General features: G+C 39.1%; 1 protein-coding gene across 8 annotated transcripts in view; it reads left to right on the plus strand.

Annotated features, from left to right (window-relative positions):
- The window catches only part of SGCZ (sarcoglycan zeta), a 623,247-nt gene that overhangs the window by 507,968 nt on the left and 93,050 nt on the right, over positions 1–22,229 (plus strand). The gene's annotated exons all lie outside the window — the stretch shown is intronic.

Below are 22,229 nucleotides of genomic sequence, written 5' to 3' on the forward strand. Positions count from 1 at the left end.
AAGGACAAATTGTTCTCATCTGCCCATTCTGCTGGAAGAAGTCTTAATATGCTTGTGGTAGACACTCACCCCCACTAACTCACCAAAATGTTTGAGGTCAACCTCATTTAGTCCATCTGCTGAGACTGTTTGAATGGGGTGTGGCCACTAGTTCTACAACTTCTTGGAGCCTTTTTTTTTTAAGGAAGTTACACTACATGGCCCTTAAAATGTCTTCTACTTCTAATTCAGATAAGGCTGAATCTCTGAATCTCAATTTGTAATTCATTGTAGATCAGCATATGCCACCCAAAAGCTCCCAGTGCATCCCAGGATCATCAGGGCAAAGGACTGAGAACTAGAAGGGACCTTAGACATCATCTCTTCCAGTAGACAGAATGCCTCTGTTGACATCATAATATAATGATACCAACACCCTCCCCTCTCATATTTCATTGCATGAAGGGTTTGGCTTTCTTCTGTATGTTTCTCAATTTGAGGTGTTTCCTAGTCATCCCTACAGAATCAGCATACTGAATTTGATAGGGCATGTGGTTGGCTGCCTGTGACCATGCTTACATAAAGTAGACCCATCTTTATGACTTGTCTGCTCTGTCATTCATAGTTAGGTGGCACAATAGATAAAGTGTTAGATTTGGAGTTATAAACTTTCTAGCTGTATGACCCTGGGCAAGTCACTTAACCTCTTCCTGCCTTAGTTTCTTGATCTGTAATATGAGAATAATAGCACTTACCTCTCAGAATTACTGTAAGCATAAAAGAGATAATATGCAGAAAGAATTTTGCAAACCCTAAAGCCAATATAAATGTAAGCTGTTATTCTGATTTTTCTACCTTTATATGCCTTCACAGCAGGCATGGATGGAACAGATTCGCATTTCCTTTTATTTGTATTATTTCAAATCCCCTTTCACTGAATTCACAGGCTTTATGTCAGTCTCTTTTGATTTCTTAACTCACTACTTTTAATATTTAATTTTTTTTAATCTTTGAAGACCTCTCTCATACCTAGAAATTCAGGCCTGTTAACATATATTTTCTGCATCTCTACCAATTATATTTGACTCCCTAAGACTAACAATACTAAATATTCATCATGGCCATTAGTACATGCATCAGAGTATGGAATAATAATGTCACTGACTTGAAGGTAATGCTAGAGTAGGTCTGCCTGATTAGTCACCCTGGAGTGAAAGCAGCAGCTTTCAGAGTTCTCAGCTCTAAAAAGAGGGCTTTGAGGTTGACAAAGAGCTTCCTCTCAGTGCCCTCCTCCCTCCTCCTTCCCATCCTCGACCCCCAAAAAAGTTCTACCATTATTCTGGCTCAGTGGCATAGAGTCCTACAGTGGGAGTCAGACTTGAGTTCAAATCCAGCCTCAGGCCCTTATTAACCATATGACCCAAGGCAAGTCACTCAGCCTCAGTTTGCTTATCTTTAAAACGAAGATAAAAATAGCACCTGACTCCTAGGATTGTTATTGGGGTCTCAGGAAAATGAGGTGACAAGTGAAGTACTTTACAAGCATTAAAGTGTTATGTAAATGCTAGCAATTATTATTATCCTCATTTCCTTTTTAAAATGGAGAAAGTTATGTGGAAAAAGATGAAGTGACTTTTCCATAGTAAAGTAGCATTCCAGAGACCTTGAAGGATGTTTAATTGCATCTCTCCTTATCTCAGGAGTAACTCTGGCCATGGGCACAAGCATACTTTTCTATCAATTAATCAAGAATGGCTCAGTAGCCAAATCAGCGTTTTCCCCTTGTTTCTCTTTTTGCTCATTTGCCACATTTCAAATAAGTAGGCATGAGAAAATCCTTGAGAAAAAGGAGACAATCACAGAGGCTCCATAATGACTGTTCTGATCAGCTTTTGTCCTGTATTTGTATTATAAACAAGGGTCTTGCAGAAGCCCTTCAGTGTTACGTTTCTGAAAGCTAACTTTTAAAGCACAAAGGAGAAGATGATTGATCAAAGATGCATTGAGATCTTGATCCAGATGCCATGGACAAGAAAGGGTGGAGACAGCAGGCTATAGAAGTCCTTCTCCACCTGCTTACTCTCTGTGCAGCATTTACCAAGTGCCATATTGTGAATCGGAGCTGGCTGAGAGTCTTCTCTACAGTCTAAGTACTTTCTCTCCCTGCCCCACCCAATCCCCTTCCCAAATCTCACCTCCCCAATGACAGAGACAAGATCTCCTCAAAGTAGAACCAACTGCCCCCTCAATCAATGCACAGCTGAGACCCCTGCAAACATCAAATGAATTGATGGCCTCTTATACTGTGTATAGGAGCAGCTAGGTGGCAAGGTGGTTAGAGTGCCAGGCCTGAGGTCAGGAAGACTCCTCTCCCTAAGTTCAAATCTGGCCTTAGACACTAGCTGTATGATCCTAGACAAGTCACTCAACCCTGTTTGCCTCAGTTTTCTCATTTGTAAAATGAGCTGAAGATATCTTTGCCAAGAAAACCCTAAGCTGGGGCCACAAAAAGTCAGACATGACAGAATGACTGAATGACAACAAAACTATACATAACTCAGGCCCCACTTCTACCCCTCATTTTCCATTCTCTCATGCAGATTCACCTCACCCTTGTTCTTCCTATGTGTCACTATTGCCTTGCTTTCCTTGTCAACTGTGTCCTCTGGAATTCCTAGTCTATCATCAACAAGTTTCCCTCCATTTTCCACCTCTTCCTCTTAAGCACCTTACTTTTAGACTTCCAGATGGGACTCACTCCCTCCTCCCTCCCCCAATGACACTGCATTCCTGTACAGACACTGTTTGTGTTTCAGAACACTGGTATACTGGCCATGAAGGATGGAATTGAAATACTCCCTGCTGCCTGTGGCCATTTCTAAACTTTCCCATTGACCCCCAGCACCCAGCACCCTCTCCCTTTTCAGAAATACTGAAGAGCCCAAGATGGACAGCAAGACTTTGTCACGATATCTGTGGAGGATTTATGGAAACACAAGGGCAAAGATGGCACAGAGAATCAGGCATGGAGAGATGGGCCTCAGCAGTACTGGAGAAAGAGCAATGACACTTAGTCCACACTTCTGGGAAACATCCTCAGTGACTCATACCTGTGCCTATGCTCCGGTCTTATTACCCATTTGGTAATAAGCATTTATCCTGTGCAGGTGTCAAACTGAAGGTCTTGTCAGGGCTGTGTGTATTGGTGAGGTGATGCCTAGGGCTCCATTGTCCTATGCCCTCAGGCTATGTGGAGAGCTGCCCACTTTCTCCAGGGTTAATGCCAGCTCTCTCCCAAGGCTCATCTGGTGATTTGAACATCTTTCTCCGTTAGTTTACTGAGGAAGCCCTCAGAGACAGACTGCTGATGGTTGCAGGGGGACGGAGCTGTGCTCCATGATTTTTAACAGCTACTGGATTTGACCTTTTCAAATCCATCTCACTGAATTTAAAATGATGTGCTTGGAGGATTAATGATGTCTTTGAAAGGAAAAAAAAATCTCAGTATGTATAAAACTTCTTAGATTCAGTTTGTTATTGTAAGAAGCCTCTTCCAAGCAGAAGTTGATTTTCAGTGTGAAGCAGGAAGCAAAGTTGAAAGTAAACATCTCATTTCAGAATGATTGCAAGCTCAATCAGTCAATCAACAAACATTCATTAAGTGGTTTGTCAGGAAATGTGCTGAACACTGAAAATACCAAAGTTAAATGGTTGTGCATGTACCCAAAGGACTTCCATACTAAGTGGAGAGACAAGCAGCTTCACTGAGGCCACTGTATGTCACAGTCCATAAATTGCTGCTGAACTTGGAGTCAGGAAGACCCAAGTTCAAAATTAGTCTCATATACTTTCTAGTTATGTTATGCTGCCTGCCTCAGTTTCCTTAGGTGCAAAATTAGGATAACAATATTGTGGGAAAATATGGGCCCCCCTCAAAAGCTGATTGAAGTTGTCTGGGGAGCAATTAATGTCTGGGAGGTGAATTTCAGCTAGGAGAAGGGTGCTTACTAATGGTTCCTTTCCTCCCCCCTCCCCAGCAATCAGGATCACATGATGAGAGAGACCTAGGGCTGGTCATGTGGGGGAGGAGTTTAGAGGGCTGCCCATTTGGCTGTACTGCATTTCAATGGGCTAGCGTTTGGCACCAGTGCCTTGACTCGAAAATTCTAACTGAAGAAGAAGGAAGGGGCCAGCCAGTTGAGATAAAAGGGCTCCTGAGTCCCACACTCTCCGCCATTTCCATTAGGGAGCTGGCCTATTCAAGGGCGAATGTATAAATAAAGACCTTTGATACTTCTCCAACACTGAGTCCCAGAAATTTTTAAGTGGGGTTTCTCCCAATTTGTTTCTTACAAATATCACCTACCTTAAAGAATTGTGAGGACCAAATGTGCTATGTAAATACTGGCTCCCTTTGAGAGCTGCTTCCTTATTCCCACTTACCTTAGAGGACCACCTCCCCAAAGAAAAGGTCCCCTTAGCATTGAAGGGGTGATTCTGAGGGGTTGAGATTTGAGTATTTTCACTCATGAGCCTTCACTGCTTTATTTCCTATGAGCAATTATCCAGCAAGACCAATTTAGCTTTGTAGCAAAGAAGTTATCTGACAGTGTAACATGAACAGTAATTACAAAAACCTTCCACCCAGAGGGGCTACATTCTCCTCAGACACACACAGTGTACTTAGGTAAGTAGATGAACTAAAGCTGAGAGAACTAGGTCAACAGAAATAATTTACAAAGTTACTAGAAGTCATTTTCTCACTTTCTAGATTCTTGTGACATTTCGCTTAGATGTAGCTCCCTAATGGGCCTTGATCATCCATCACCTGCATTCTTTTATGGTGCATGTTTGCATAGCCTCTCCTTTCTGGGGTGACCACCACCATATGTCTCTCTGCCCTTGGCTGGAAGCCTTGTCTCCTGATGGTCCCTTCTTCACTGGCATGGTCAATCGCAGAGGAAGAGAGAGAAAGAGGAGGAGGAAGAGAGGGAGGGAGGAGGGAGAGAGAGACAGAGGCAGAGAGATAGAAACAGAGAAATGGAGAGAGAACCTACCCCCAATTCCCATCAGTATTTCATATATATGTATATAAATATAAAATATGTATATGTGTGTGTGTGTGTGTATACGTACATACATATAGTAGATTTACTTTTCTATCTATTTGGATGGTTGGTTGTTTTTATGCAAATTGTTCATCTGTCCCTTCCAAGTACCCTCTTTTGAACCAAAACAAAACAGAGATGAGATAATGAATCTAGAAGAGAGACTACAGATAAAAATTCATGTAATTCACAGAAGGTCAGGGTACTCCTCCTCCCAACCTTGAAATAATAAGAATATAAGAATCATATTTATGTAGCTCTTTAAGGTTTGTATTATTACAAGTATTCCATTTAATCTTTACAATATCCCTGGGGGACATCTAGGTGGTGCAGTGGATAGAGCACTGGCCCTGGAGTCAGGAGTACCTGAGTTCAAATCCAGCCTCAGACACTTAACACTTACTAGCTGTGTGACCCTGGACAAGTCACTTAACCCCAATTGCCTCACCTAAAAAACAAAAACAAAAAACAAAAAACTACAATAACCCTGGGAGCTAAGTGCTATCATTATCCTTATTTGCAGATAAGGAAACTGAGGCAGACAATGGTTAACTGACTTGTTTAGATTTATACAACTAGTTATTGCCCCAGGCTGGATTTGAGCCCAAGTGATTCTGACCCCCAGCGCAGTTCTCTATTCATTGTACTACTTAGCTGCTTAGGTATAGGACAGGTCACCATTCCCACAGAGAAATCAAGAAGTATCTAAGAATCACCATGTACATTAATAGAAGGATTTAAACTGAATTTTTGGATTCAGTATCTGAACTTATTGCTCTATAATAATTAGCAGAGAAACCAAGATCTTAAGCATCTTGAGTTCATATCCCAGTAGTGCCATTCTGCTAGTTGGTCATTCTCCTGTTCCCTTGGGCCCAGTCACTAACATTGTCCCAGCTCCTGGCTTCTCCCTTTGGCCCAGGACTCCTGCTATGCCACAATGGCAGTGGATTGTGGAAATAGCCCCTATCTCTTAGTCCTCTGATACTCACAAGGTCACCTGGACTTGTCCATCTTGAAGTTACTACTCAGTCATCCAAGTGGGGAAGGAAAAAAAAGAAAAGATAAATGGTCCAATGTAAGTTACATGTTTGTCTACAAAGAACATGTGACCCCATACCTATGGGGTTAGATCATGGATAAGGCAGCCACCATCTCTCCTTAACTCTCTGTGCCTAGGTTAGAGTACTTAACAAGCCTTTTTTAAGCTCTCTTTATGTGCTAAGCACTATGTTATGGGCTAATACATAGATAAAAATAAAAGCAAAAAGATGGGTACTGCCCTCAAGGAGCTTACATTTTAATTGGGGGAAAAAACACACAAAAAGGGTCATCCTCATATTTCTTTTTTTTTTTTTTTTTGCGGGGCAATGGGGGTTAAGTGACTTGCCCAGGGTCACACAGCTAGTAAGTGTCAAGTGTCTGAGGCCGGATTTGAACTCAGGTACTCCTGAATCCAGGACCGGTGCTCTATCCACTGTGCCATCTAGCTGCCCCTAAAATACACCTAGCCGCCCCCCATCCTCATATTTCAAAGGAAAAACAGGAGCTCAATAGTCAGCCATGGGACTCGCAGTAGATGCCTGGAAATGGTGGGTTGTAATGGCTACTGAGTGTGCCAGAGGGAGAAAAGGGAGAAGGACACATTTTTTTTTCTTCTGAATAGAATTTTATTTTCCAAAATATATGTAAAAAACAAATTTTGGCATCAATTTTTTAAAACTTTGTGTCCCAACTTCTCTTCTTCCCTCCCTTCCCACCCCTGCCCCCCACAAGAACTCAAGCAATCCCAAATAAGTTATACATGAGTAGTCATGGAAAACATTCACACATTAGCTAGGTTGTGAGGGAAAAGAGTCAAAAACAAAAACTTCAAGTTAAGGAATTGTCAAAAACAAAAACATTTTTTAAAAATTTGTTTCTATCTGTTTTCAGATACTATCAGTTCTTTCTCTGTAGATGGATTGCAATTTTCCTAAGTCCTTCAGGGTTATATTGGATCATTACCTTGCTGAAAATAACCACATGCTTCCCAGCAGATCATTTTACACTATTGCTGTTATTTTGTATACAGTACATTTCACTCTGCTTCAGTTCATGTAGGTCTTTCATGTAAGTTTTTCTGATAGTATCCTGTTCATCATAACTGTATATAGTGCCTTAAACTTGACAAAGGATTTTCTTCATATTAGCCCAGCCATTATAATCAGTCATCATAACTATTTCCTTCCATCCTATTCCCTTCCAATGATATTTACTCCATTTTCTATCTTCTTTTAACCTATTCCTCCCCCAAAGTATTTTACTTCTGACTGTCCCCCTGCTCTGCACTCCTTTTTTTCATCCTTCCCTTCTTATCATTTTCCCCTGCTACTTTCACGTAGGGTTAAATAGATTACTCCTCCCAACTGGGTGTGAGTGTTATTCCCTTTGTGAGCCCACTCTGATGAGATTAAGGTCTTAAAGTTAATTCTCTGTTCTAAATTTTCTACTTCCCTCCCTCCTCAACCTTCCCTATGAAATGAAGCAATTCAATATGTCATACTTGTGCAGTTATGCAGAACATCTTTACCTTCCTCAAAAGTGTTTTGCTTTTTACTGCTCTCTCCCTCAATCTGCCCTTCAATGCTTCCCCTCTTCTTCCCCACACCCCTTATCTCCCTCCCCTCCCTCAGGGCAAAACTATATTACTATACCTATTGAGTATGTATGTTATTCCCTCTTTGAGCCAATTCTGATGATATTAAGGTTCACTCACTCCCCCACTCCTTCCCTCTCTTCCCTTTCCCTCTATAAGATTTTTTCTTGTTTCCTTCATGTGAACTACCTCTCTCCAGACTATCTCTCCCCTTCCTCTTCCCCCAGTCTATTCCTCCTACATTTTAACCCTATTTTAAAGATGTCATCATGGGTTAGTTATGTGGCACAGTGGACAGTGCACAAACCCTGGACCCAGGAGGTCCTAAGACCAAATCCAGTCCCAGACACAAGATTCCCCACCCTGTTTGCCTCACAAAGAACAAAACATAAATGCTTTACAGGTATCATCCCTTCATATTCAGTTCAGACCTGTGTCTTCTGTGAATTCCTTATTGAGAAAGTTCTTATGAGTTAGAAGTATTATCTTCCCATGTAGGAATATAAACAGTTTGATCCTCTAATATCCCTCATGAAGTCTTCTTCCTGTTTACCTTTTTATGCTTCTTCAGAGGCTTGTATTTAAAAGTCAAATTTTCTATTCAGTTCAGGTTTTTTCATCACAAATGACTGAAAGTCCTCTTTTTCATTGAAGTTCCACTTTTTCCTCTGAAAGAGTATACACAGTTTTGCTGGGTACATGATTCTTGGCTGTAGTCCCAGTCCTTTGCCCTCTGGAATATCATATTCCATGCCTTCTGGTCTTTTAATATAGATGCTGCTAGATTCTGTTTTAGCCTTATTGGAACTCCACAGTATTTGAATTCTTTTTTTTTTTCTAGCTGCTTGCAGTATTTTCTCCTTGACCTGGGAGCTCTGGAATTTGGCTTTGATATTCCTGGAGGTTTTCCTTTTGGGATCTCTTTCAGGGGGTGATTGGTGGATTCTTTCAATTTCTATTTTTGCCTTCTGCTTCCAGAATATCAGGGCAATTTTCCCTGACAGTCGCTTGGAGAATGGTTTCTAAGCTCTTATTCTGGTCGTGGTTTTCAGGTAGTCCAATAGTTTTCAAATGATCTCTCCTGGATCTGTTTTCCAGGTCAGCTGTTTTTCCAAGGAGATATTTCATATTGCCCTCTATTTTTTTTATTCAGTTGGATTTGCTTTACTGTGTCTTGATTTCTCATAAGGTCACTAGCTTCCATCTGTTCAACCCTAATTCTTAGGCAATTATTTTCTTGAGAGAGTGTTTCTATTTCTTTTTCCATTTGGCTTTTCAAACTGTTGACTTTTTTCTCATGACTTTCCTTCATTGTTCTCATTTCTCTTTCCATTCTTTCCTCTCTTTCTCTATATCTTCCTTCTATCTCTCCTACTTTCTCTTCAAAGTCCCTTTTGAGAGCTTCCATGGCCTGAGACCAATTCATATTTTTCTTGGAAGCTTTGAATGTTGGAGCTTTGACCCTGTTATTATCTGGTTCTTCTGAGGGTGTATTGTGGTCTACTTTTCCCCCAAAAAAGTTTTTGATGGTCTTCTGCTTTCTCTGCTTACTCATCTTGGCTTACTATTTCTTGACTTTTAACTCATTCTTAAAGTGTAGTGCTGCTTCCAGGACACACTGTTCAAGCTACAGTGTGGCCCAGGGGGTGATTGGGCTTCTTCTCAGCCTGCCTGGCTTGTGAGTAGTCATAGCTGCTTTGTCTTTGACCCGGAAACAGAAGTCTGATTGAAATCTGATTCTTGATGGTTGGAAGCTTGGTGTGCCTATGCCCCTCCCCCACTGGGCCACCATCACTTGATTCAGCCCACTGGTTCAGAAGCAGGGTGCTTCACCCCAGCTCCAGTAGAGACTACCTCCACTTCAACCCGGCCTATTGCTGAACCCCCTCACCAGTCTGTGATCAGAGCCTCAGAGGCTGCTGGTGCTGAAGACTCTGATGGGCGCTGGAAGCTCTGTCTGTTCCTGGCTGGGTCCAGGTAGGTCATCACAATTCCCCTCTTTTGCTGAAAAATAGTCTCACTCTGTTCGTATGTGCATTAGGCTGCTCTGGGTTTTTGGGTTCTTTAAAACCACATTATTTGGGAGTGAGTGGACAGGTTTATCTGGAGCTTGTAGGAGTCACAGCCTCTCCTCCACCATCTTGGTTCCACCCCGCTTTCTCGAGAAGGACACATTTCATACAGGCAAAGGACTTTGCAAACCTTTGCTAAACTTCATATAAATGTCAGTGATTATTATTTGTATATTAGGATCCAAAACCCAGCTTGTTCACCTGACACCCTTCAGTTCCACTTGACATGCTCAGGAACCCCTAGGGCAGATAATAATGAAAAAACCAAAAACTGTCCATGGCTCCCCATGACCTTCAGAATAAAGGCCAATTTCCATCACCTAGTATTTAATGCTGCCTCAAAAATCCAAGCTGCAATGATGGATTTAGGTCCTATCCCTCACCATTAAGTTAGCAGTGGTCCGGGCTAATGGGGTAACTCATTATTCCCAGCTCATTGCTCCTCTTCACCCTTGTTTCCCTGTCTCCAGGCCTTATAGCTCCTTGTTCCTCAAATACTCTCACCCTATCCATCTGCTATCATCCTCAGGATTTTTTCAATGACTAACTCAAATGCTTCCTTTTCCATGAAGCCATCTCCAATTTTCTCAGCTGGAAACAATCTTTTACTCAATTGATCTCAGAACACTTTGTATCTCTAATATATAGTTGACAAAGTCCAATTTGCACTATAGTTATTTGAGGCATGGTGGAAAGGAAAGACAACTGGACTTTAGATTATGATAAGTAGATTCATTTCCAAACTCTGACACTCACTACCTAAGTGGTAAGGGGAAAACCACTTCAACTCTCTGAGACTCAGTTTCTTTGTCTTTAAAAATAGGGATAATAATAGTTGTTCTGTCTCATGAGATTGTGGTGGGGAAAACACTTTGTGAAGCATTATATACTTTATTGATGTGGCTTGCTTTTTATGATTATTGTAATCTCTTGTATCTCTCCCTACAAAAAAAGATGGACTTTTCAAGCGTGTGGATGTCATTGAGGGAGGTTGAACTGTGAGAACAAAAGGTCAGCAACTTCTGCCAGTAGATTGAGGGTGAGCATGGGCCTTTCTCCAATTATTGGCTTCCTTGAGACAGGGTGAGTGTGAGCCCCAGAATTGGTTCTTAGAGAGACCCTTACACTGTAGCTGCAGAGCTGAATGTGTTGACAGTAAGAAGGTAAAGAAGAGAGCGCAGTGAGAACCTGGGGCAGTAGATAGATATAGACATAGATGGATCAGTGGGGATATGGACACCTGGGTGATTTTTTTCAGTGTTAGCATTTTCTCAGGCTGTTTATGTCTCATGAATTGGGCCATGCTTTGAACTATGTGAGGTATTAGGCACAGACACCCAAGGGTAGTGATGCTTCTATATCCCACAAATGGAAATAGTTGTTTCCTTCAATAGATTTACTGAGCCTTCCTTCTTTTCTTGGGGCTGCCTATGTCACAGGTTTCAGGGCAGTAACCATCAAGGGTGATGAGTTCTTGACAGAAGACAGGGGTCATGATATGTTGTATAAAATAGGTATTCAATAAATTGCAATGGTGTTTAATCAAAATGTGTGTGAAGTACAAAACTTTAAATAAATAAATATGCATAACCTATACTGATTGCTTGCAACCTTGGGGAGGGGGGGAGGGAGGGAGGGAATGAGAGAGGGTTAGAATTTGGAAATCAAAACTTTAAATAAATAAACAAAATGTATATGAAGTAGTGAACATTCTCTTTCTGTGCATATATTAAACTCCCTCCTCCTTAACTGAGATGAGACATGGCAAGGAGATTCCAAGAAGTTCTGCAGGACAGGCAAGAAAATAATATGCCACCTGTTTTCAGTCAGATTTTCAGTCAAGAAAGTTGACCTCCCATTTCGATCCTTTCTTCGCTTAAATAAAAATAGAAAGTTCCTTCCCCCCTCCCCCTCCCCACAATCATGTTTCATATTTTCTTCAATTTGCCCTGAATTTATCAACAACGTAGTCCTAGAGATGGAGGTAATGTCTAGAGACCATAAGTTCTAGCATCTCAACCTAGGAGCTCCAGAGGGAACTCAGGTGCCAACCAATCCCCCCTCATTTTATGAATGAAGAAACTGAGGTGATTCAATCGGCAAGCATTTACTAAGTACCTACTGTGTGCCAGGTACTATACTAGGCACAAAGGATTCAACGGTTAATATAAAGCAGTCCCTACCCTTAAGGAGTTTACATTCTATTAGCCAAAAAGAAATGAATCATAGGAGTGGAAGTAGAAGGGATTGTAGACTCCATGAAGGATCAAGCCCTTCATTTATTTCACTGAAGATACTGAGCCTTAGGGAAGTGATGGGGCTGGAGCAAGTTCACACAGGTAATTCATGACAGAGCAAGGATTTTGACCCAGTCCCTTCCCAGTTTTCCCTACTAAGTACAGCAGGGGGGCTTCTCCTAGTTCATTCAGTGGTGCCAATGGGACTTTTTATTCTGCAGACATATGACAGAGGTACACTGGGGAAATGGGGTCCTTTGTGGGGGACAGTTTTCATCTGGGTATCGATGACTACTAAACCCACCAATGTAGGGATGGAACAACTGTTGAAGCAGACCCAGAGTTGAAGCTTGAGGTTGTATATCTTTGATTGGCTTCCAGCATGCATTGTGGATTGATTTATGACCTGCTTTCATTAGGTGGGATTTATTTTATATCTTACAGAGAATTTGAGCTTTACAAACCTTCTGTTCCTGGAGGCTACTTTGAAATGAGGTCACCATGTAATTTGGAACATCTGCTAATCTTCAAGTGGAACAATAATTAGAGAATGACAAAAAGTAATTTGCAGAGAGAGTAAATCTGAAAATGAATATTCTGTATTCTCAGCATCCTCTGTCGCTTGATTTCACTGATTCATACCATGTTAACCAATGGTGCATCATTCCATCATTTTCTTTTGCTGCCTTAGTATGGTGTGGAGATGACCATTGCTTCTTGAAGGCTAAACTAAGAGTCCAAACTCTGACCATTCCTATCAACCTTGAAAACCTATGAATACAGTATCAAGGGTAAGTTCTGGGCCTGTTGTCCAGCTACTGATACTACTAAGGACAGAGATGGCACATTGCTAGAAGGTTGGCCACCAGCAGGGGAGGGAGGGGGAAAGACAAATGGACAGATGGAGACAGAGACAGAGAACAAGACAGTGAAAGAGACACAGAGACAATCAGATACTGATTCAGAGACACAAACATAGACAGAGAAACAGAGAGAAATGACAATAATTATTTAAATCTAGATTTATTTATATAGACAGAGAAAAAGACATTTCAGTAAGAGCGACTCAGGTGGACTGCCTAATGGAATGTGGAGTGGGGATGTTTTCCCATCTGTAGAGGGTCCTATCAGTGAAATCACTGATCCTCAACTTTCTTTTCTAAAATCATTTATATATTCACTCACACAAATATAATTACTCTATTGTTTTGCCCAACATTCTATTCCTAGTGTATCTCTCCTTACTCTCCTATCCAGAAAATCCTCTCTTGTAATGAAGAAATAAAAGAAATCAGTTCAGGAAAACAACCAAGAAATCACCAGTGGCTGTTGGTACATGCTGTGTTTCACATCCCCGATGCCTCACCTCTCCAAAAGAGATTGGGAGAGAGTGTGTACTTTCTCATCTGTTCTCCAGGTCAAGCTTGGTCCCTGTAATTTTACTGCATATATTTCCATTTTTATAGGGTTTTCTTTTTCCATTACAGTGTTTTAGTCATTATACATTGTTTTATTGCCTTCATTTCCTTTATTCTGCATCAGTCTGTATGTCTTCCTCAGCTTCTCTGAGTTCTTCAGATTCAGCCTTTCTTCTAGCACAATAACCTTCCCTTGCATTCTTGTACCACAATTTATTTAGCCATTCCCCAGTTGGTGACATCAGTTTTATTTCTGTTCTTTACTACTATAACAAAAGTGCCGTTTTGATTCTTGGTGTACACAGTACCCTTCATAAAATTCTTACTTTCTTTGGGGAATATTCCTAATAGTGGGAACACTGGGTCAAGGGGCATTCAATACTGTAGTCACCTTTTTAAGCATAGTTGAACATTTCCTTCCAGAATGGCTTGAATAATTCCTCATTCCACCAATAGTATATGATGGTACCTGCCATCCCACAACCCCTCTGACATAAAATATTTCTGTCTTTTGTGATTTCTGGTTGCCAATTTGCCAGGTGTGAGGTTAAATTTCACAATTACTTTCATTTGTATATCTCCTATTATTAATGATTTAGTGCACTTTTTCTTATTGTTGTTAATAGTTTGATTCTTTTTCAAAACCATTTCTTTATATCCTTTGACTACTTATTCATTGTGAAATGTCACTTGAACTTATATATGTTTATGTAAATTCCCTATAGATCTTGGATATCAGACTCCTATCTGAGATATTTGACACAAAATTCCCCCCCAATATTTCTCTTCTTCTATTCTCTTTGCTATTATTGTTATTGCTTATGCAATTTTTTCAATTTATGTAACTAGATATTTAATCATTAGCACTGGCCTCTCTATCTTTTATTATAATTCTCTGACCTATAATTGTAAAACATTTACAATTGTGTTCTCTTCTTGTCCCTATAGCGTGACCTTTAATATTTATGTCATATATCCAATTTGAGGTTATTGTGTTCCGATGCAAGATGATGGCCTGAACTTAATTTCTGCCAAACTCTTTTCCAGTTTTCCTTAACATAGAAAGTTTTTTCCCAATTAATTTGTTTTTAGTTTCATTGAAAATTGGGTTATTGAATTCAATTGTTTCTGAAATTTCCTTTTTAAAAATGTTTTACTGGCCTAATTTTCCATAATAATAAAATATATATGTACATATGAAATAATAGTCAATCTAATAATTTGAAAGCATATCTATATATATTTTGAAAGCATATTTATAGGGAGCAGCTGGGTGGCACAGTGTTTAAAGCACCAGCCCTGGATTCAGGAGGACCTGAGTTCTAATCTGGCCTCAGATACTTGACACTTACTAGCTGTGTGACCCTGAGCAATTCGCTTAACCCTCATTGCCCCCCACTCAAAAAAGCAAATTTACATATATATGCTTTCAAATTATTGGACTTAACTACTCTTTTATAATATGACTTTAAAACAAACCATTATTCATTTTTCATTTCTATTTTTTCTAGGGTTTTTTTTTTGAGATTTAAGAAATTTTTCCACTCCAAATGAATTTTGTTTTCTTGTCAAGCTCTATAAAGTATCCCCCCTTGGCAATTTCAGTGACAGGATACCAAATTAATTAAGGAAATATCATTATTTTTATTATATTGATTAGGTTCAACCATGAACAATGAATATCCCTCTAATTGTTAAAGTCATTATTTTTAATACATTTTTATATGTCTCAAGGTATCTTTCTGGATCAGTTATTTTATGCATTTCAAATGGAATTTTCCTTTATATTATTTCTCCCTGGAACTAATTGTTGTGATATAGAAATGTTGTTGATGTTTTTTGTGCTACACTGCTGACACTACTACTTGTCTCAGATTCTTTATGCATTCTCTGAGTTTTTCTAAACAACCCATCATACCTTCAGCAAATAGTGATAGTTTTCTTTCTACTTTGTTTATATCTACTTTAATTTCTTCTGTCCTCTAGTCTAATTAGATCACATATAAAGGATTGTTTTCAGTTTCAGATGCCATATATTAGGAAAATATTAAGTAAATGCAGTGAATATGACTTTGTAGGAGTATTATTTTCTTGTTTTGTTTCGTTTTATCTGGCCTTTGATATTTGAAAATTGTCCTTCCTACTTTTTAAAAATTGATTTTATAGTTAATTAATTGCATATTCAATACAACAATCCTCTTTCTCTATTTTGGGAATGTTTTCAGATATCATTTTTCTGTGTATATCCCAGAATTTTGCCATGTTGTCTCATTGTTATCATTCTCTTTCACATAGCAATTAATTCTTTGACCCATTCATTATTCAGGATGTGATTATACGGTTTCTATTTAATTCTGTAGATTTTGCTTTCCTCTAATTTCTTCAGGGGTTTAGCATATAATTTATTATTGTAAAAAGTAACCAGTCGTACTTGAAAATATATATCTTTTTTAAAAGTTCCCATTTAGAAAATGCCAAATGTCTTTCAGCTCTAAATTCTCCCATAATTCATGAAATTCAATTATTTTCTGTTTTGCTTATGTGAATTTGTTAAAATCTGATAGAATATCAAAGTCTCCTATAATTACTTTGTGGCTGTATATTTTTTACAGTGAAATTAAGTTTTTCTCTATTAATTGAACTATTGTACTACTTGATGCATTTTAGTATTGGTTCATTGTCTATGTTTAAGCCTGATGGCATTACCCTATTTATGTTTCTTTAAATTTTGAATTTCATTTTGTTCTTTTTTAAGAGCATGATTACATCTCCTGCTTTTTGGGGAAACTCCTTATTCGTAGTAAATTTTGTTCTAGTGTCTCATATTCATTGTCTGTTCCTTTATATTTCAGATGTGTCTTGTAGACAGCTGATCCAGATTTTTTTATTTCTTCTTTATGCAACTTTCTCTTTTGTTTTATTGTTTAATCCTATTGTTTACTACTAGACTTCCTCCAATATTGGTATTACTAGTACATTCTTATCTGTGTTAATTTTTTTCCTTTTTAGACACAAAAATATAAAGTATCTTTTTTCAAGAATTCTGGAAAAGAGAAGACATATTGATACTGAACCAATGTAATTTTCGCTCACATTATGGAATGTAGTGTGGTTATAGGGTGTTTTTTCATCCATTAAGCTATTAACATTGATTTTTTTAAGTTTACATTTCTGAAATAACATCTCAAACAACAATCTGATTATATATTAGAATTGTTGAATATTTCTAACTTCTAAAAGATAGTTCAATATCCTCTAAATTTGAAAGGGAAAGCCTCCAAAAACTCAGAGCTAAATATATGACAGTGTCTGATTTAGCTGCTTGACAGTGGGATAAGTTTTCTGTCTTCCCTCTCCCATCCATTTTCACCAAAACTCACCCCTTCCATACTTCTGTAGTTGTACTGAGGTTACCACCATCTTCTTACTTACTCATGTTCTTAACCTTAAAGCCATTCTTTACTCTTCCCTCTCCCTCACCCCCTATGAGTGTATGGGGTGTTCAGAGAGAACTAGCACCCCTGTGACTCCAAGAAGCTGTGACATGTGCAATAGCCACACCCTAGCAAAACCATCTTGGTAGATGGGCTAGACAAGGTTGAGAGTAACCAACAGGCCTCATTACAGGGATGTCTACCCCCAACACATAAAAACTTCTCCCATCAGAATGAATGGATGACAACAATTTGTTCCAATGGCCATGAAAGCAGCTGAATCAGGTATGGTGGAGCACTTAGAGCTTGGTCAGGCAACAGACACAAAAGTCATCCACTGCATCCTGAGTCCACCATTGTATCAAGTCATCTTGACTTTTAGCTTGCCACTGTACTTCAATAACTATGGAAGAGAGAGTGAAGCAGATGACTTTGTGCAACTCCGCTTCACTTAAATCCAATTCATGCACAAGTCAAGACATTTCCTGGAGATGTCACTGGTGTTCTTTGAAAACAAAAGAGGAACAACAACAGCAACAACAGCTCTTTGATCCATTCTTATTTAAAGTTAACATTCATAGGCTTGTTTTTTCCTCTATTCCTTATTTTAGCATTGATGGTTTTTCTTTCCTCCTTTAAGTCAATACTTTCTATCTGAGATTAGATTAGTTTTGCTTAGATTCCTTTAATGGTAGTCTATTTCCACAGGATTTCCCCTGCTCTTTTTTTTATTACTAATGGCCCTATTCATGATTGATTACCCATGACTACAGAATAATTCTGTGTTATTTGAAATGCATTTACTTTATATTTGATTATCTTTCTTCTGACAATTTGTAAAATTTGTTTTTCATTTGAACGGTGAAATTTAATCACTTCATTTGTGTTTGTTTGTTTGTTTGTTTGAAGTATATGTGTACATGTAGTCACAGTCTTGCCTGATGACAACCTGTTGATTCTATACCTCAACACTTTGCTGTCTACAATCAGAACTGTTAGACAGATTTCTTGCATTATTTACTCCAATATGACAATCAGGAGATACATACATACATATGCATGTATGTGTGTATGTACATGTGTATGTATGCATTTGTATTTATATCATTTATAGGATATATATGTATTTATATTTATATTTGTATTTATATCATTTATAGGATATATATGTATGTATAAAAGTCTTAATGTAGATTTATGGATCCTCCCCATCTTCAAAGTCAAGAGGTTAGACTTTTATAGAATTAATTTGTTCTTTAAATATGGCTACCTTTAGCTTCTCTTCTGCCAAGTTTTCTTCCACTTCACTATTTTTGTGTAGCACATCTGTTATTCCCTCTCTCTCTGAACCTCTTCTTCTCTGCAGAGGTCCTCCATCATATGTTCAATTTTTCCTTCACTGTTTTCTTTAATGTGTGGGGTTTTGATTTGTTATTTAAATTGATGCCTAATGTCTTCTTTCAAGAGTTTTATTTCTAATCTAACCCATATGGAATGGTGGACTGGTGTTTCAACTTTTGCGAGTCCATAGAATGCCATTTCATCTGAAAGTTTCAATTCTTTTTTTTTTCCAGTTATATAGTCTATAATCAATGTGCTCTCCTTCTTTTTGAAGTTTTGCTTTCTGTTTCCATGGTCTCTGTGTTTCTGTTTAGAGGATAAATTTTTATTCATGCTTTCAGCTGCTTTTCTCTTGCATCCCCAGCTGCATGTCCCAGTTTTCCCTCTTCACTCTTTTGTTTCCTGCCCTTCCCCCACACACACACACACACACACACACACACACACACACACACACACACACACACACACACACACACACACACACACACCCTTATGTCCCTTATAGAAAGGATCCTAGAGGGATGGATGAGGCAGTCACTCAGACCTCCTGTTGGGGGATACAAGGAAGGACAGTCCTGATATGTGCCAGAAAGAGGATGGAGTCAGCTCAGTTTTCAATCATTCTTGTCTTTGTTACAAATACTCTTTCTCCTCTACCTTTTAGGTCTGTGTCATACTCCATTGCCTATGTCTTCTGTTCTGTCAACATCCTCTGCCCTAACTCTATCCAATATTTTCCCTTTCCTTTATCTGGCTGGATAGAATCAGTGTTACCTGTTACCTGGGCAGTTGATAGTAGTTTGCTGCAAAAGAGGGTTCAGGTGAAGTTACTGCAGTAGGAAAAAGTAGAAGAGTCTCCTTACATCTGATCCTATACCCTGGAGTCCAAGCCTGAGATTTCACTTTATTTCCAAATACTGAGTTATTTATGAAAGTGTGGATGCCAAAAGACTACTCCAAGTATTCATGTTCTCCAGTGATGTTTGAAGGTGGCCTTTTGATGACATCTTTCTATGTATGTGAATTGTTGAATATTTCAAACTTCTAAAAGACAGTTCAATATCCTCTGATTTTGGTGCTACCTTTCCATCTTTTTATACTGTGGATTCAGTTGTGAGTACTTTGTAACAGAGGCATAATTCTTTCTTCTGAGTGTTCAGTTTCTCAGGTCTGCTGAAAATCTAAGCATTTGGCTATCCTGTCTATTATAACTTCCTCAAAATTTCAAGGACATACCTGGTGATGAATATCACTGGATCCCATCAGACAGAGGTAAAAAATAATTGGGCCAAGAACATAATGAATTCCTAAGCCTTTAGCAGGAGGGATTTCAATTTTCTGATTCTATGAAATCAGGTAGCACAACTTTGACCAAAGATAAGCAAAGCAGGATGCCTAACACAAAGAGTAAGAAACATAGAGCACTCCCTAATATGCCCTTTTGTAAGGGATAGCTATATCCCCTGGATCCATGATCCCAGGGCATAGGGAACTCCTGGGTGAGGAAATTCCCTCCATTAATGCAGTTTGGTACCTCTTCTGCAAATTAGTCTGTTAGAGTTACCCAGAACACAGAAAGCCAAATCAAGTCAATAAGCATTTATTAAATACCTACTACATGCCAGGCATTGGAGTGAGAATCAGGAAGACATTTACTAGCTAGGTAATTTAATTTGTGTTGGGGGGGGCATTTGTTTTCTCACCTGTAAAATGGGCACAATAATAGCACCTCCCTCCCAGGGTTGTTGGATAATAAAATGAGATAATAATTGTAAAAGACTTGCAAACCTAGTTATACATACAAACATATACATATACATGTGTGTGTTTGCAAACAAAATATCTACATCAGACAAATTAGAGAATCTTAGAGGGAAGCCACCAAGATTAAGACATTTGCCCAAGGTCACATAGCCAATGTGAGTCAGAGGTGAGACTTGAACCCAGGTCTTCCTCATCTTTCCCTCCCTGACTTTTTAATAAAAAGATCACCCTGCCTGCCACCTCTGGGCTTGTCCTATGGTCACCAATATGGTGGTGATAAGTGGGGCATAAAGAGGGTCAGTGACTTACCCAGGGACATGCAACTAATGCATGCTTGAGATAGGGTTAGAAGCAGGACCCTGCTCCTCTCTACCTAAACCAAGCTTTTCCTGAGCCTTAGACATTAGTGGTTTTTAGCAAGCATTCTGATCCCTCATGGTTCCATGCCTCTGTTCCGAGGACCAAGACCATGGAAGGTCCTGGAAGGAAGGCAGGGAAGCCTTTCTTGTGGGTCTTGTCACTCTTCCCTAGTCCCCAGGCTGGTGCTTTTCAGGAGGCCAGATCTCCATGGGGATTTGTGGACTTGAATTGGAGAACTGGTCCACTTCTTGTACAAACTCTTTCTCAGATGCACACTTTGAAATGCAGAAAATAAAACCTATACGATCACTGAGGACACCAATGACAGTGAAATAGGGATTAAAATATAGATTTTAAAAAGAATGACAATCATGTCTCTGGACACTGTTTAAGGACCCCTTTTAGAGGTCTTGCAGGAGGCAAGCTTGCCAGAGAGAGACAGTTGTAAAGGCAATTCATTCAAAAACAAAAGCCAAAGAATGACTGGCAGATGTTTTGAACTTGGTATTTATTCATTTATGTTGTTTTATAAAAGGAATATTAACACTTTTTTCTAAGGTTACTGTTCATACAACAAGAGTTCCTTTACACAATCCATTGGTTTGTGTGCATTGGAAAGACAAATTCAGCAGTTTACTGGGTTTGTTTATGAAAAGCAAAGTCCCAATTCTCAGCTCAGTGTGTGCTATGAAATGCAAAAATGTACTGCCCAACAACCAAATTGGTTGTTGAGTGAATGCTGGTTATACAAGAGGATCATACCAGTGGAAATGAAAACACAACACATTTCATAGGACTACCTCAACTTGTCTGTGAGACACTTGATATCATGTGTTCTCAATGGGTTATGATGGGCTATTGGTGCTGATAAGACAGACCCCAGTGATTTATTGGCTTTGCTGTATAGAAAAACTCACCCAGACAGAGCAAAGAAAAAACAGCCTTTCCCAACAAACAATGAAATGGTGATTGAATGAAATAATAATTGTTATCTAATTATTCAAACAGAGAGAGGCACCATGGAATGTAGTGGGAAGGCTGCTCTATGTGGGGTGAGGAAGACCTGAGGCCAAATCCACCCTCAAACTCTTACTACAGATATGTGACCCTGGGCAAGTCTACCTCATTTCCATCAACTGTAAAATTAGGCAGTTAGACTTTATGATGCCTAAGGTCCTTTCCAGTTCTATGCTCCTGTGATCAATATTGTCTTGAACTCTCTTGTTTGTTTGGTTTTTTTTAATAGATGGAATTAGTATACAGATGTGGGAGAGAACAGGTATGTTTTTGGACAACAGATTGGGATTCAGGAGAAAAAGTTCTAAGGAGAATAAAACTGCACCCCTCAAAGAAAATGCTTTTCATTGAGGCAGAATTGTTTTTTCCTCTAAAGTTAATACCATCATCATAGCTCTATATATTTTAACCTTTGTTTTCAAGAACGACCATAGAAAAAAATAATGTTTTTCATTTAGAAGACAGATAATACAGTGTCCAAGTAACATAAAATGTGTATTTCACATCGATGTGAACATGTTCCTTAGAGTTACATCAGGGTTCAGTGGAGACCAAGGCAAAATTTCTGAAGGGGCCTATCAGAAGCTCCCCCCTACCCCTTTACCCACCATGGGAACAAGTGGGGTTAATGCCTTGAGTCATTTCCAAGAGGGGTTAAAACATTTTCTTTTGACTTAGCAGTTTTCTTTTTCTTTTTTCTTTCTTTCTCTTTGTTGTTGTTGTTGTTAATGCTGAACATATTTTGCAGAGCTTTCTGAAAGTAGTTTAAAGCTGACGATGAGGGAGGCTTACTCCAGATGGATGGCTAGCCTTTGTTCTTCCATGTTGTAGGAGGCTCCTTATTTTTAATCCTTTGCC

This window comes from Dromiciops gliroides, chromosome 6, assembly GCF_019393635.1.
Source record: "Dromiciops gliroides isolate mDroGli1 chromosome 6, mDroGli1.pri, whole genome shotgun sequence".
Lineage (NCBI taxonomy): Eukaryota > Metazoa > Chordata > Mammalia > Microbiotheria > Microbiotheriidae > Dromiciops > Dromiciops gliroides.